General features: G+C 41.7%; 1 protein-coding gene and 1 pseudogene across 1 annotated transcript in view; both read left to right on the top strand.

The window, feature by feature from the left end:
- LOC136318270 (GTPase IMAP family member 4 pseudogene) overlaps nucleotides 1-16432 on the top strand; it is a 32190-nt pseudogene extending 15758 nt beyond the window's left edge.
- LOC136318252 (GTPase IMAP family member 4-like) overlaps nucleotides 12287-16484 on the top strand; it is a 208110-nt gene continuing 203912 nt past the window's right edge. Inside the window, exon 1 of the mRNA XM_066250636.1 lies at nucleotides 12287-12308. The gene's annotated coding sequence lies outside the window, so the exon portion shown is untranslated. The remainder of the gene's footprint in view (nucleotides 12309-16484) is intronic.

Raw genomic sequence — 16484 nt, forward strand, 5'->3', positions numbered from 1 at the left:
ATGATATGGTAGACCTGTCAGAGTCATTGGCCTGGTGTGCAAGATTCCTGGGTTCGATTCCTGGCCAGAGCACACAGGAGAAGCGCCCATCTATCTCTCCACTCCTCCCTCTCTCCTTCCTCTTCATCTCTCTCCTCCCGCCCACAGCCAAGGCTCCACCGGAGCAAATCCACCCTGGGCACTAAGGATGGCCCCATGGCCTCCGCCCAAGTCGCTAGAATGGCTCTGGTTGTAACAGAGCAATATCCCAGATGGGCAGAGCATTCCCCCCGGTAGGCATGCCAGGTGGATCCCAGTCAGGTGCATGCAGGAGTCTGTCTGACTGCCTCCCCATCCCCATCCTCAGAAATATACAAAAAATAAATAAATAAAAGAAAAAAATACTAAAAAAAAGGGGGGGGGCATTCCCTTGTGCTAAAGCTCCAGGGAGCATGGAGTGAGCTTGAGTATGTCCTATGAACCATGGAGCTCTATGTTTACATACAAGTCTTTGAAGAAGGAGGAACTGCTGAAATAGTTTATCAGCATTTGTCCCTAAGACAGCAGTCTTTATAGTGGGAACACCATATGTAATTATTTGCTGTCTGTCTATAGATTAAGGGGGGAATATGGCAAATGCTGAAAGGCCATGATCTTTGTGCCCCTCCCTTCCCCTAGCCCCCTCCCTCTCCTTCCACCACCCTGTAACCCCAACACTGTTGTTCATGTCTCTGAGTCTCATCTTTATGTCCCACCTATGTATGGAAACATATAGTTCTTAGTTTTTTCTGATTTACTTCTTTCACTCAGTATAATGTTATCAAGGCCCATCCATGTTGTTGTAAAAGATCCTATGTCATCATTTCTTATGGCTGAGTAGTATTCCATAGTATATATATACCAAAGCTTTTTAATCCACTCGTCCTCTGATGGACACTTGGGCTGTTTCCAAATCTTTGCTATTGTGAACAATGCTGCCATAAACATGGGGGTGCATTTCTTCTTTTCAAACGGTGCTATGGTGTTCTTGGGGTATATTCCTAACAGTGGTATAGCTGGGTCAAAAGGCAGTTTGATTTTTAATTTCTTGAGGAATCTCCATACTGTTTTCCACAGTGGCTGCACCAGTCTGCATTCCCACCAGCAGTGCAGGAGGATTCCCTTTTCTCCACATCCTCGCCAGCACTTATTCTGTGTTGTTTTATTGATGAGCGCCATTCTGACTGGTGTGAGGTGATATCTCATTGTGATTTTAATTTGCATTTCTCTAATCATTAGTGATGTTGAACATTTTTTCATATGCCTATTGGCCATCTGTGTGTCCTCTTTGGAGAAGTGTCTATTCATTTCTTTTGCCCATTTTTGGATTGGATTGTTTGTTTTCCTGGTATTAAGTTTATAAGTTCTTTATAAATTTTGGTTATTAACCCCTTGTCAGACACTGTGTCAAATATATTCTCCCATTGTGTAGTTTGTCTTTTTATTCTGTTCTTATTGTCTTTAGCTGTGCAGAAGCTTTTTAGTTTGATAAAGTCCCATTTGTTTATCCTGTCTTTTATTTCACTTGCCTGTGGAGACAAATCAGCAAATATATTGCTGCGAGAGATGTCAGAGAGCTTACTGCCTATGTTTTCTTCTAAGATGCTTATGGTTTCACGGTTTACATTCAAGTCTTTTATCCATTTTGAGTTTATTTTTGTGAGTGGTGTAAGTTGGTGGTCTAGTTTCATTTTTTTGCAGGTAGCTGTCCAGTTTTCCCAACACCATTTGTTGAAGAGGCTGTCTTTACTCCATTGTATTTCCTTACCTCCTTTGTCAAATATCAGTTGTCCATAGAGCTGTGGGTTTATTTCTGAGTTCTCGGTTCTGTTCCATTGATCTATGTGCCTGTTCTTATGCCAGTACCAGGCTGTTTTGAGTACAATGGCCTTATAATATAACTTGATATCTGGAAGTGTGATACCTCCCGCTTTTTTTTTCCTTTTCAGGATTGCTGAGGCTATTCGTGTTCTTTTTTGGTTCCATATAAATTTTTGGAATATGTGTTCTGTGTCTTTGAAGTAAGTCATTGGTATTTTCACTGGTATTGCATTGAATTTATAAATTGCTTTGGGTAATATAGACATTTTAATGATGTTTATTCTTCCTAACCATGAGCACGGTATATGCCTCCACTTATTCGTATCTTCCCTGATTTCTTTTATCAATGTTTTATAATTTTCCGAGTACAAGTCTTTAATCTCCTTGGTTAGATTTATTCCTAGGTACTTTATTTTTTTGGTTGCAATGGTAAAGGGGATTGATTCCCTGATTTCTCTTTCTGACAGTTCATTATTAGAGTATAAAAATGCCTCTGATTTCTGAGTATTGATTTTATATCCTGCCACCTTGCCAAATTCTTTGATCAGGTCTAGTAGTTTTTTGACTGAGACTTTAGGGTTTTCTATATACAATATCATGTCATCTGCAAATAATGATAGCTTTACTTCTTCTTTTCCAATTTGGATGCCTTTTATTTCTTTTTCTTGTCTGATTGCTGTGGCGAGGACTTCCAGCACTATGTTGAATAAGAGTGGTGAAAGGGGGCATCCCTGCCTTATTCCTGATCTTAAGGGAATTGCTTTTAATTTTTGCCCATTGAGTATGATGTTGGCTGTGGGTTTGTCATAGATGGCCTTTATCATGTTGAGGTATGTTCCCTGTATTCCCACTTTGCTGAGAGTTTTGATCATGAATGGGTGCTGGACTTTATCAAATGCTTTTTCTGCATCTATTGAAATTATCATGTGGTTTTTCTCCTTTCTTTTGTTTATGTGATGAATCACATTGATTGATTTGCGAATATTGTACCAGCCTTGTCTCCCAAGAATAAATCCTACTTGATCTTGGTGTATGATTTTTTCCATATATTGCTGGATCCAGTTTGCTAATATTTTATTGAGGATTTTTGCATCTATGTTCATCAGGGATATTGGCCTATAATTTTCTTTTTTTGTGTTGTCTTTGCCTGGTTTTGGAATCAGAATTATGCTTGCCTCATAAAAGGAGTTTGGAAGTCTTCCTTCCTCTTGAATTTTTTGAAATAGCTTGAGAAGGATAGGAGTTAGTTCTTCTTTGAATATTTGGTAGAATTCACTTGTGAAGCCATCAGGCCCAGGACTTTTCTTTTTTGGGAGTTTTTTGATAGCTGTTTCAATCTCATTTGTTGTAATTGGTCTGTTTAGGTTTTCTGATTCTTGCAGATTGATTTATGGAAGATTATATGATTCAAGGAATTTGTCCATTTCATCTAGGTTGTCTAGTTTTTTGGCATACAGTTCTTCATAGTATTTTCTTACAATATTTTGTATTTTTGTTGTGTCAGGAGTTATTTCTCCACTCTCATTTCTAAGTTCATTTATTTGAGTCCTCTCTCCTTTTTTCTTGGTGAGTCTTGTTAAAGGTTCATCGATCTTGTTTACCTTTTCAAAGAACCAGCTCCTGGTTTCATTGATCCTCTGTATTGTTTCTTTAGCCTCTATGTCATTTATTTCTGCTCTGATCTTTATTATTTCCTTCCTTCTACTAGCTCTGGGCTTTACTTGCTGTTCTTTTTCTAGTTCTTTTAGATGCAGGGTTGTTTATTTGAGCTTTTTCTAGCTTCTTGAGGTATGCCTGTAGTGCTATAAACTTCCCTCTCAGGACTGCTTTTGCTGTGTCCCATACATTTTGAGTTGATGTATGCTCATTATCGTTTGCTTCTAGGAATTTTTTAATTTCTTCTTTGATCTCAATGTTAACCCATTCATTGTTTAATAACATGTTATTTAGTTTCTAAGTGTTTGAATGTCTTTCAATTTTTCTTTTGTGGTTGATTTCTAGTTTAATGCCATTGTGATCAGAGAAAGTGCTTGATATGATTTCAATCTTCTTAAATTTGTTGAGCCCGCTTTTGTGCCCTAACATGTGGTCTATTCTAGAGAATGTACCATGAGTGCTTGCAAAGAATGTATATTCTGCTGTTTTAGGGTGAAAGGTTCTGAAGATATCTATTAAATTGAGTTGATCTAATATGTCCTTTAAGTCTGCTGTTTCTTTGTTAATTTTCTTTCTTGAGGATCTATCTAATGATGTTAATGGGGTATTGAAATCTCCTACTATTATAGTATTGCTGTTGATCTCGCCCTTTAAGTCTATCAAAGTCTGCTTTATATATTTAGGTGCTCCTATATTAGGTGCGTAGATATTTATAATGGTTATATCTTCCTTTTGGGTTGCTCCCTTTATCATTATGTAGTGACCTTCTTTATCTCTAACTATGGTCTTTGTTCTAAAGTCCATTTTGTCTGATATAAGTATTGCTACCCCAGCTTTTTTTTCATTTCCATTTGTGTGAAATATTTTTTTCCATCCTTTTATCTTCAGTCTGTGTGCATCTTTTGATTTAAGGTGTGTCTCTTGTAGACAGCATATGTATGGGTCCTGTTTTCTTATCCACGCAGCTACCCTATGTCTCTTGATCGGATCATTTAATCCATTAACATTTAAGGTTATTACTGATATGTAATTGTTTATTGCCATTTTTTTTCTTTAAAACTCTTTTTCTCTTTTGCTATATTCTTTTTTTCCTTTGATCTGTTTACAACAGGTCCCTTAGCATTTCTTGCTGCCTTGGTGTGGTTGCAGTGAAATCCTTGAGTTTTTTTTTTTGTCTGTAAAGCTTTTTATTTCTCCTTCAATTTTAAATGATAGCCTTGCTGGATAAAGTAGTCTTGGTTGTAGGTTCTTGTTCTGCATTACTTTGAATATTTCTTGTCATTCCCTTCTGGCCTCAAGTGTTTCTGTTGAGAAGTCAGAAGTCATCCTTATGGGGGCTCCTTTGTAGGTGATAGTCTTTTTTTCTCTAGCCGCTTTTAATATTTTCTCTTTATCATTTAGCTTTGGTAATTTAATTATGATGTGTCTTGGTGTTGGTTTCTTTGGGTTTCTCCTTAATGGAGTTCTCTGTGCTTCCTGAACATGTGAAATGTTTTCCTGCCTTAATTGGGGGAAGTTTTCCATTATAATATGTTTGAACACAGTCTCTATCCCTTGTTCTTTCTCTTCTTCTTCAGGAACCCCTATGATGCGGATGTTATTTCTCTTCATGTTGTCACAGAGCTCTCTTAGAGTTTCCTCAGACTTTTTGAGTCTCTTTTCTTTTTTCTGCTCTGCTTCCGTGCCTTTATTTATTGTGTCCTCTAACTCACTGATTCGATTCTCTGCTTCATCCATCCTGCTTTTAATTCCTTCCATTGTATTCTTTATTTCAGATATTGTATTTGTCATTTCTGTCTGATTCTTTTTTATTATTTCAATGTCCTCTTTTATATTTGTTATCTCTTTATTTAGGTTTTCGTAATGGCCATCTATGGTGGTTCTAATATCTTTGAGCATCCTAACAATCGTTATTTTAAACTCTTCATCTGGTAGTTTGGTTATATCTGATTCACTTAGGTCCTTTTCTGGGGATTTCTCTTGGTTTATTTGTGTTGTATTTCTCTGCCTCCACATTTTCTCTTCACGGGAGTGGCTGTGATCACGTGCTCGGGTGCACAAGGGTTGGTGGTTTTGGCCTTTGCCCCGCCCCCGTGTGTGACATTATGCTCGGTCCTGAAGGCACTGGCGAGCACCTTTGCTCAACTGCGGGTCTCTGCCTGTTTCCGAGCTTTTGCCCTGCCTTTGCAGGATGATCCCACTCAAGGATCAGCTGCTAGCCTTGGCAGGATGATCCCACTCAAGGATCAGCTGCTAGCCTTGGCTCTACCACCAGGCAGGGCTGCGTGCCCAAGCTCAGCTCCATAGCAGAACTCTGCCTCTTCTGGGCTTTTGGCTCTACCCCCGTGGGAGGAGCCTGCTACCAAGTCAGACCGCAAGCCTGGGTTGCATGGGCGCGTCAGGGATGTGCTCCTCTGCCCTTGCTCCGAGGCTGGTTTCTACTCTTTCCAGGTTTCCCGCCCTTCTCCCGGAGGCTGGATTACAGGCTGCCGGCAGCTGAGCTTGGCCGCTTTTGCACGCCCCCTTCTCCCTAGCCGGGCAAGATTGAGCTCACACCTGAGCCCAGTGGTGGCCCACCGGCTTCCAACCCTGCCAGCAGAACCGTGCTTTTGTCTCCCGCTGCCGCCCGCCCTCCGGCGCGCCCTCAGCCACGTGGGTGGGGGCGCTGCAGCTCAGACCCTAAGACTCACTACTGTAGACCCAAAAGCTCCCTTCTTCTATGCGACTCTGCTCTGAATGCTGCGGGGGAGCTTGTTTGGCTGCTCTCCTGCTTCCCTTTGCTGGTATTGCTGCTTCCGAGGGAAATATTCACTTCAGCTTTGGGGAGTGACTCGTCCCAGGGGTTACGGTGACTATCTCCCAAAATGTTTCTCCCTGTGCCTTCTAGATTACACTCTCTTCCTGTTACTGTGGGTCTCTCCCCTGTCCCTCCGTCCCCAGGAGCCCCGGGTGAGTGTTTGTGAGAGAGATGTTCTGCGTGGTCCCTTTAAGAAGGATCCTGGGTTTGAGAAATCAGACTCTCTCACAAACAGTATCCTGACTTGTTTCCAGCTAAATACTGTCCTCATGCTTCTTCTGGGCTCTGGGGCTACAGGCTGGGGCTTTGTTCCTGGGGCTCAGGACCCTTTCCCCTCTGCTAAACTCACTTCTCGCCACGCAAGTCTCTCCCTGCTGCCGTTTGCTCCACGAAGCTGGGCAGCCCTCTCCGCGTTTCCACGTTTCCGCTTTTCCTACCAGTCTCTGTGTGGCTTCTTCAGCGTTCCTTGGTTGAAGAGTCCTTTTAGTTTAGTCCAAAGTTGGTTTTTCCAGCTGATAGTTCATAAAATTAGTTTGTAATCCACTTTGGTTCTGGGAGGTAGATGCTGGTACGTCTGCCTACTCCAGCGCCATCTTGTCTCTCTGATTTCTGAATTTTTATTTTGTATCTTGCTACTTTATTTGATTCACTTATCAGTTTTAGTAGTTTTTTGGTGAAATCTTAGGGTTCTTTATATACAATATTACATCATCTGCAAATAATGACAGTTCTACTTTTTCCTTTCATTTGAATGTCTTTTATTTCTTCTTTTCTCTGATAGCTGTGGTCAGGACTTTTTGTACTATCTTGAATAAGTGTTCAAAGTGGGTATCTATTTCTTGTTCTGGATGTTAAGGGAAATGCTTTTAGTTTGTTTGTTTTCCAAAGTGAGAAGTGGGGGAGAGGCATACCGACAGACTCCATCATGTGCAGGATTGGGATCCAACCGCATGCCCACCAGGGGGCGATGCTCGGCCCCTCTGGGGTGTTGCTTCTTTGCAGCCAGAGCCATTCTAGCCCCTGAGGCAGAGGCCATAGAGCCATCCTCAGTGCCTGGGCCAACTTTGCTCCAGTGGAGCCTTGGCTGAAGGAGGGGAAGAGAGAGACAGAGAGGAAAATAGAGGGAGGGGTGGAAAATCAGATGGGCACTTCTCCTGTGTGCCCTGGCTCGGAATCGAACCCGGGACATCCACACAATGGGCCGATGCTCTACTGCTGAGCCAACCGGCCATGGCTGCTTTTAGTTTTTTGTATTGTATATGATGTTAGCTATGGGGTTTTCAAATACAAGCTTTATGATGTTGAGGCATGTTTTTTCTATTCCCACTTTAAGAGTGTTTATCATCAATGTATGCTGATTTTGTCAAAATCAATAGATACTTTTTCTACATCTATTGATATGATTATATAATTTTTATCCTTTATTTTGTGTATGTGGTATATCATTGTTAGTTGATTTGCAAATATTGCATCCTAGAAATAGATCCCACTTTTGACTGTATTGTTGAATTTGGTATGCTAGTATTTTGTAGAGGACTTTTGCAAGTATGTTCATCAGAGATATTGGTCTATGGTTTTCTTTTGTTGCAGTGTCTCTTTCTGGGTTTGAAATAAGGATAATGCTAGCTTTATAAAATGAGCTTGGAAATCTTCTCTCGTGGTTTTTGGAATCGTTTTATAAGGATAAGTGTTCATTCTTCTTTGGATGTTTGGTAATATTCACCTGTGAAGCCATCCAGTCTAAGACTTTTGTTGTTGGCAGTTTATTTTTTTATTAGTGCTTTGATTTTTTAAAGTTGTAATCAGTCTGTTTAGATTTTCTGTTTCTTCTTGAATCAGAGTTGGAAGATTGCATGTTTCTATGAATTTATTAATTTCTTCCAGATTGCCCAATATTTTGTCACATAATTGTAGTATTTAAAAAATAATTTTTTGTATTAATCTGTATTTAGTAGTTACTTCTCCTTTTTCAGTTCAGATTTTGTTTATTTGGGTCCTCTTCTTTTTTTCTAGATGAGTTTTGTTAGAGGTTTAACAATCTTGTTTAACTTTTCAAAGAACCAGCTCTTGGTGTCATTGACCTTTAGTATTTTATTCTGGACTCTATTTCATTTATTTCCACCATGATTTTATTATTTCCTTCCTTCTCCTCACTTGGACTTTGTGTGTTGTTCATTTTCTAGTTCCTTTATGTGTAAAATTCGATTGTTTATTTGAGTTTTTTTTGTTTGTTTGTTTCTTGAGGTTGGCCTGTGATGATGTGAATTTTTCTCTCAGGATTGCTTTTGCTGTGTCGCATAGATTTTGTATGGTTGTGTCTTCATTTTAATTTGTGTCAAGGTATATTTGATTTCCTTGATCTCATTGTTAACCCATTCATTTTTAATAGCTTGTTATTTAGCCTCCACGTGTTCGTGTGTTTTTCTGTTTGTTTGTTTTTTTACTTGTAATTGGTTTCTAATTTTATACCATTGTAGTCAAAGAAGATACTTGATATAATTTCAGTCTTTATTTGTTAACACAATTTTGTGTTCTTAAATGTGGGCATCCTAGAAAATGTCTCTTGTGCTTTTGAAAAGAATGTGTGTTCTGTTGTTTTGGGGTGAAATGCTCTGAAAACATCAATTAAATTAATCTGGTCTAGTGTGTCAATTAAAGTAGCTGTTTTCTTGTTGATTTTCTGTCTGAAAGAACAATTTATTAAGTCAATGGGGTGTCAAAATCCTCTGCTATGACCACGTTTTCAATCTCTCCTTTATGTCCATTAATATTTGCTTTAAATATTTAGATCCTCCTATGTTGAGTGCAGAAATGATATATATCATTACATCCTCTTGTTGGGTTGATTCCATTATCACTATATCATGTTCTTCTTTGTCTCTTTTCATAGACTTTGTTTTAAAGTCTATTTTATCTACTATAAGTATACTATGCCAGCTTTTTTCATTTCTATTTGCAGAAAATAGCTTCTTATTCCTTTCCTTTAATGTCTGCCTGCTTTACATTCTGAAGTGAGTCATTCATAGACAGTGTATATATCAGCCTTGCTTGCTTATGCATTCAGTTACCCTGTGTCTATTGATCAGATCACTTACTCCATTTATATTTAAAGTGGTTATTGATACGTGCATGTTTATTTATTTTTTTGTATTTTTCTGAAGTTGGAAATGGGGAGGCAGTCAGACAGACTCCTACATGCGCCTGACTGGGATCCACCCGGCATTCCCACCAGGAGGTGATGCTCTGCCCATCTGGGGCATCACTCTATTGTGACCAGAGCCATTCTATCACATGAGCAGAGGCCATGGAGCCATCCTCAGTGCCCGGGCCAACTTTACTCCAATGGAGCCTCGGCTGTGGGAGGGGAAGAGACAGAGAAGAAGGAAAAGGGGAGGGGTGGAGAAGCAGATGGGCGTTTCTCCTGTGTGCCCTGAACGGGATTCGGACCTGGGACTCCTGCATGCCAGACCGATGCTCTACCACTGAGCCAACCGGTCAGGACTGATACGAGCATGTTTATTGCCATTTTAAAATTCATATTGATGTTTCTCCTCTCTTTTATTTCTTCTTCTTCTTAAAGAAGTCCCTTTAAGATTTCAAGTAATATCTGCTTCCTGGTGATGAACTCCTTCAGGAATGTCTTTTCTACGAAGCTCTTTATCTCTCCTTCAATTTTAAATGATTGCTTTTCTGAGTAGAGTAATTTTGTTTGTTGGTCCTTGCTTTTCATAACTGGATATCGCATGCCAATCTCTTCTGGCCTAGAAAATTTCTATTCAGAAATCAGCTGACAGTCTTATGAGAGCTGACATGTAAGTAACTGTATTTTTCTTGCTGCTTTTAAGATCCTCTCTTTGTTTCTAGCTTTTATCCATTTTAATGATGATGTGTCTTGATGCTGGCCTCTTTGGGATAATCTTGTTTGGGACTCTTTTAACTTCCTACACATGTGTGTCTTTTTTCTTCATCAGGTTAGAAAGTTTTCAGTCATTACTTTTTCAAGTAGGTTCTCATCTCTTGCTCTCTCGTCTCTTTCTGGTATCCTCAGAAGCGGATGTTATGCTTCATGTTGTCCTAGAGGTCCCTTAAACTATCCTCTTTTTTAAACATCTTTTTTCTTTTTACTGCTCTTATTGGATGTTTTCTGCTCTCTTTTCTTCTAAGTCATTGATTCAATCCTCTGCTACACCTAATCTCCTCTTAATTCCATCTGGTGTGTTCTTGTTCTTTTTCATGGTTTCATTGTCCTTTAATATGCTTTCTAACTCTTTGTTAAAAGTTCTCACTAAGTTCCTTGAATATTGTTATAACCATTTTTATTTTTGACCCAGTATCTGCATGATTGTGTAATCTCATTTCATTTAGTTTTTCTATGGGGATTTCTCTTGCTTTTCATGGGGACATGTTTATTTGTCCATCTCTCTGTATTTGAGTCTGTGTATTGGGCATATCTGCAATGTCTCCCAGACTTGGTATGGTGGTGACATTACATAGTAGGTGTCCTGTGAGGTTTAGGGGCAGTCTCCATTATCTTCTAGCTATGCTTAGGTGTTTCAGAAATGTTCAATATGAACCTTTCTGTTGAGTTGAATCTTGATTGCTGTTGGCCCACTCATGGGTTAAGTTGACCCTCACTCAGGTTGACTATGAGGATTTTCCCTGACCACAGCATGGGGGTTGCTGTGTGAGTGCTGACCTCACAAAACAAACTTTTCCCAGCAGGCACCAGTGCCTGCTGAAATCTCTCTTTGAATGTGTTGCTTGTGGAGCTAATGAGGTCATTCTCTGATGTGGTCTGAAGTACAACACCATGTATATTGGTTCTGGGGTCTTTAGGGTGTGACCGTGGTGCAGGTCTACGTCAGGCGTGGCCTGGGACTGACCCTGGGTTACCTGTTGGAACTACAAAGTGATCCACAATCTGTGGCTGCCTCAGCCTGACCTGGGTATGTGTGAAAGGGGACAAGCCACACACCAAGTCTGGCTTCCACCAGCACTGAGCAAGGGAGCAGGTGAAACAAAACACTGAAAGTGGCCTCAGATTTGAAAGTGGGCAGGTCTCTTACACAAGCAGGTTTGAATAGCTCCTCCTTCGCTTTCTCTTTCTTCTTCTCCCTCCTCAATATTCTCATTTGCCCCTTGTAAGTTAGAGACAGGAGCTGGACCCAGATCTTCCAGGTAAAGCAATATGCAGGTGTGAGTGTGGCAAGTGGCAGAAAAATGTGAGGTTTGGTGCAGAAAGGACCTCTCCCCTGCTTCTATATCTAAAGCCTCCCATCAAACTTGCTCTCAGCATAGATTTCTCATTGCTTTCTGTTTCCCGTGTCTGCTGCTTTTAGTTTGTCATCTGTTTTAAAGACTGAGCCCTAAAATTAGTAACCCTCTCAGTGACTACTGCTCAGAGGATACTTGTATGCATTAGTGATTCCTTTCACCCTTTGTAGAACGTATAGATAGACCTGAAGCTTGCAGGGAAGGAGCTGTGCTCGTGGACAAAACCAGCCCAAAGAGCTGCAGGTGAGGGAGGAGCACTGAGAAGTTGGAATTCATACGCACAGCTCCGTGGGCCCCCCTCTGCCCTGGTCACCCACATCAAGTTTGTGGCCAAAACTGATTTGTAAAACGTTGGTGATTTCTCTTCCCAGTTTACAAGAAGCTGTTTCCTAGTCTTTATCATTAAGGGAGTAAAGACACAATTCTTCTTTCAAAAGGAGTGTCTGTCTTTCTAACAGTGTTTCAAGGTTACGTTTGATGGCTCCCTAACAGATGAGCCCGGTCCTTAGCAACAAGCATTTTCACCCTGTCCTAGGCAAAGTCAGCTCCAACACGAGCTCTTCAAACACCTTTCCCCATTGCCCAACATCTGTAGGTAGCAAGGAGACACAATATTTAACATGCCACACCCTGTCTCTATGACACTAAGCATTGACAAACAAGGAAAAGATCGTCTTTTCCACAGATGCAGGCGGGACAGAAAGATCAGAGTATAAGCAAGATCAAAGGGATTTTGATCAATGTATTGAATAAATATTTACTGGGAACCACTCTTTGCCTAGTATTGTGTTTGCCTCTAGGAAAGAAGGGAAATACAAAACACAGATGGTCTTATCACCATCACAGAGCTCACAGCCTAAAGGGACAGAGTACAAAAAGTGAACAAAAGCTCCCTGCTGTGACCTGCATTCTATAGTAACCCCTGGGAACACGATGGGAGCAAATAGCAAGGGTCCACACCACAGCTCCATAGTTGGTGCTGATGGTGTTGGGGGGAGGGAAGTTGGAGAAAAAAATAACCAAATTGTAGTTTTTCAGAGGCATCTGATTTTATAGAGCATGACAGGGACCGAAGAGGAGATGATTGATTATGAGCTGGTTACACAGCAAGTTAATCCAGACCGTGGCCTGGATTAACACGAAGGTGGGAGAATGGGTGACGTTGCATTTTGTGGAAGCAGAATCCATAGGACTCGGTGGTGGACTGATGAGCGAGTGAAGGAAATGAGGTGCAGATGACCCCAAGGTTCTCTAGGAGCCACTGGCTGAACAGTGATGTCATCAATTGAAATGCGGACGAAATCATCCCTGTGATCCGGAGGCAGTACTGGCTGGAGCCAGGGTAGGCGGTCAGGGGTTCCATTTTGCTTGAGTTCTATTTGAGATGCCCATGAACCTGCCCAATGGAGAAGTGGAATGGGATATAGAAGTTCAGAGCTCTGAGGAGGGTCTGTGCTCCTGACTCAGTACACATGGCATTCAGAGCAATAATGCACTGAACAGAGCAGAGAAGGGTGCCCAGAACCAGATCAGAGGAAGCAATTGAAGCTTTTTTTCTGTGTAGACATAAACCAGTGTGTGAAAAGGAGACTGACAATGGGAGGTTGAGAGACATGGTGGGAAATAGGACAGGAGAAATGAAATGACAATTTTATGGGAAAGAGAGAACTGTCGACTGCATGAGGTTTTGGATTCCAGTTACTCTCCATTTCCTTAAAATGAGTTACATTTCCTATCTACAGGAATTGAAACTACAGTGGCAGCTGAATTCCACAGGATGAGTTTCAACCTCAGTGAACCCAGGACCAGACACGGGGAGAGGGTGATCAGGGCCCCCAGGCCAGGCTGGATGGAGGGGACCTGGCAGAGGGTGCTCCATTCCTGTCTGCCAGTCCCCATCCGAGCAAGAAGAAAATATTTTCAACCCATTTCTTATTCTTCTTCACTGATGTAAGGCCAGTAGTCGCGGTCATCACAGATGCCGGGCACATGCAGGTTCACATTTAATTTGGATAGATGGTATTGAAACAATGGAGCCAAGAAATGGTGGCCATTTCCTTTTATTCTAGCCTCGCACTCGGCCGGCAAGTAAAAACAAACACAGGGGCACCAAAACACATCCCACATTCTCTGGTTCCACAACCAGGAGAATCTTTTCCAAGTTTATCCTAGAATCAGAGGCCCCCATGTCTTCAGTGGAGCTCACTACACATATGGAAAGAGCTACATAGCTGATGTAGTGTTTCACAGAAGACATGGTTATTCTGAAAACATCATTTCAGTTGATACCTTTAACCAGCTGAAACTAAGAAAGTATTACTCTACTGATGCTAATCTGTATGAGCTGCTGCTGCTTTTGTTGTTGTTATTATTATTATTTAGGTTTCAAGGAATTTTATAGTAACATCAGAGGACTGCCAAAACTTTCTGGCTGTAAGTCTTCAATATCTTAATTTAAAATGTAAAGATTCCACTGGGTTTCTATGCTCAGGTTGTAACTTTAAATGACAAATATTTTGTTCTATGTGGGTCACAGTCCCTGACGAGATGTCGGCATAAGTGACATATAAAGGAACCCTTGGTCTTTCTGCCCATGTGGCATTTTCTTCCCTGCAAGGGTGGAATGACTTCAGTTACCCACCCAACTAGCTTCTTAATGGGAAGAAAAAAATTTTTTTAATATAAATGAAGGGGGGGGTAGTGGATCTTCCACTGTGATGTCCCAAAGCCAGATGTGCATTACCTGCTGCATTAGCTGAAGAGGAGCAGCTATGGAAGCAGCAGAGTCTTCATGGAAACTGGTTTCCGCCCTCCTTTTTGGGCACTTAGCTTCCAGAGGTCAGAGTGAGCTGCACAAGTAACTCCCGCATGGAGTGGCCAGAGGCTTTCCCAAGTCCTGCAGGAGGGAGGTCAGGCGTAAGGGTCCTATGAGCAAACTGTGAGGACAGAGGTTGCTCAGGGGACAAGACCCTCACAGGCAACAGAGAAGGCACATGTGGGCAGAAGCCTTGCAGAGGAAACAAGGCTTGGAGATCCGTCTTCACACTGTGACTTTTGTTTCTTGATGTTCCAGGGCTTGAAACCCAAGACAGCAAAGATTAGCAACTGAGGCTTGTGTTAGTGGGCAAGGCTGGAGCCAGTAAAAGCGCCAAAGTAAACAGCATCCTCGGAAAGAAAGAGTTCCATTCGAGCATTGCAGCAAAATCCATCACCAAGGTCTGTGAGAAAGGGACCAGCATGTGGAACGGGAGAGAAATCATTGTCGTGGACACACCTGGCATTTTCGACACTGAGGTACCAGATGCTGACACAAAAGCAGAGGTTGTTCGTTGCATCCTCCTGACCTTCCTAGGGCCTCACTTTCTGCTCCTGGTGGTCCTGCTGGACCAGTACACAGAGGAAGGGCATACAGCCATAAAGGAGGTGCTCTCAATGTTTGAACTCAACTCTAGAAGATTCATGATTCTCTTATTCACCCGGAAAGATGACTTGGACGGCATGGAGTTCCGTGATTATTTAAATGAAGCTCCAGGATGCATTTGAGAGCTGGTGGGACAGTTCCAGGTTCGCCACTGTGTGTTCAACAATAAGGCAACAGGGGCAGAGCAGGAGGCCCAGAGGGCAGAGCTGCTGGAACTGGCCCAGCGCACAGTGAGGGAGAACGGGGGAGCATTCTTCACTAATCTGAATTATGAAAGGGCCAAGGCCGTGATTCAGAAACAGATCCTAGTGATCTGACAGCAATGCAGAGCTGAGCTGGAGAGAGAGAAAAGGCGGTTAAGAGAGGAGTATGAGGAGGCAATCAGACAGGTGGAGGATCGCAGGGAGCTGGAAAGGAGAAGGGCGGAAATGCAGAGAACTGGTGGAAAGCAGGAGACGCTATGTTTTAAGGCAGGAAAATGCCAGGAAGGAAGTTGCGAGTCAGAAGGGGATAGTTGACTTACTCATGAAAGTATTGGACATTGCTGCTAACTTTTTTTTCTCGTTTTTGTCCAAGCAACTTTAATGAAAATCTGCCTCTACTTCCTACATATTTTCAGGTCCCTGCACCCCATGTAACTCATGCCTCTAATTCAAAACTCTCTGTTTCTGTCCCTCAGGCCCTTAGGACTAGGGAGTATTTTAAAGTTCATTGTTGGCAATTTGTAGACGTTTAATTAATTTAACAGGGGGAGGCTACACCTTCTCAATTTGTAAAACTCCAAAGCAGAACATACAGATGCTCCTACCTTCTGAACTCTTTCTCAGACAGACAGAGCAGAGCATGATGACCCCGAGCTTTCTCTATTTATCCCCAGTAGCCCTTTCTCCTCTAGACTCTTTCTAGATTGGCACATCATCTTCACCTGTGGCTTCTCCTCACTTTTGCCTTTAGGTCCACACTGATCATTTTATCCATGTGATTAGGGAAATCAGTTGCCTGCATTAGGTAATCTGTAGGTAGAGCTGCTGAAAGCATTCTTTCTAGATGCATGTATATTTGTTGAATTACATTTTTAAGGAAAAGAACTCAAATGGTTCCTTATCATCTGCACTCTGAAGAACCAAGATATTTCTGGAAAACTGATCGCTCAACGATCAACTAATTGATATGTCAGAAGGAGCAAAGAGACAGGGATTCAGCAGATCAGAGAACAATGTTGGACATGTTCAGATGCATCAAGAAACTCTTGGACCCACCTCATTGTAACCAACTTACTGACTAACTAGTTCTCCCCTTTTCTTGTGAAACTAACTGTTGTCACTGCACCTCCATCACCCCGCACCTTGGTCACTTACTGCAAGGCGGGACCCACCGCACACTGCTGCCACAGCCACTTGGATTGTTTGCTTATTGTTACTACAATAAATTGTACTAGTTTCTCATATTTGTGCAAGCCTGAAATCTCTCTTATCTTAAAAAAAAAACAAAACTACC

This window comes from Saccopteryx bilineata, unplaced genomic scaffold (assembly GCF_036850765.1).
Source record: "Saccopteryx bilineata isolate mSacBil1 unplaced genomic scaffold, mSacBil1_pri_phased_curated manual_scaffold_23, whole genome shotgun sequence".
NCBI lineage: Eukaryota > Metazoa > Chordata > Mammalia > Chiroptera > Emballonuridae > Saccopteryx > Saccopteryx bilineata.